Genomic DNA, 433 nt, shown 5'->3' with positions numbered 1-433 from the left:
AAAAAAAATTCTAAGTTATATCTTGTATAATAATGTATAAGGAATCTTTTAAATCATACTTATTCTGTATCTGACTTTTATAATGGATTTCAGGCTTTTCTAAAAATAATTTCTCATATAACAATTCATTATATATTCTGAATGAAGAAGGTAATACATATAAAATTTTTATACATTATCAAAGAAGTATTTAGTTACATATAATTGATTACCGATTTCAGGCTCTTCTAAAAATAATAATAATTTATCATTTAAAAATACATCACATATTCTGAATGAAGAAGGTAATATATATAATATTTTTATAAGTTATCAAAGAAGAATTCAGCAACATATAATTATGATTACCGTTTTCTCTATAGGTGATGGTATCGCATCATCCATCTCAACACAAAAAATACACACAGTATTAATTAATAATGACATAAAAAAG

At 21.9% G+C, this 433-nt stretch overlaps 1 long non-coding RNA gene across 1 annotated transcript in view; it reads left to right on the top strand.

Moving 5' to 3' along the window:
• Nucleotides 1-433, top strand: part of LOC116845007 — a 1,315-nt gene extending 882 nt beyond the window's left edge. The window contains exons 2-3 of the long non-coding RNA XR_004378176.1: nt 222-284; nt 363-433. This is a non-coding gene — a long non-coding RNA (uncharacterized LOC116845007). The remainder of the gene's footprint in view (nt 1-221; nt 285-362) is intronic.

The sequence above is a fragment of the Odontomachus brunneus genome, unplaced genomic scaffold (genome assembly GCF_010583005.1).
Source record: "Odontomachus brunneus isolate Ranch 3 - 2012 unplaced genomic scaffold, Obru_v1 Obru_scaffold_048, whole genome shotgun sequence".
Taxonomy (NCBI): Eukaryota; Metazoa; Arthropoda; class Insecta; order Hymenoptera; family Formicidae; genus Odontomachus; species Odontomachus brunneus.
The sequence above is the reverse complement of the archived record's forward strand: the minus strand, read 5'-3'. Positions and strand labels throughout refer to the sequence as shown.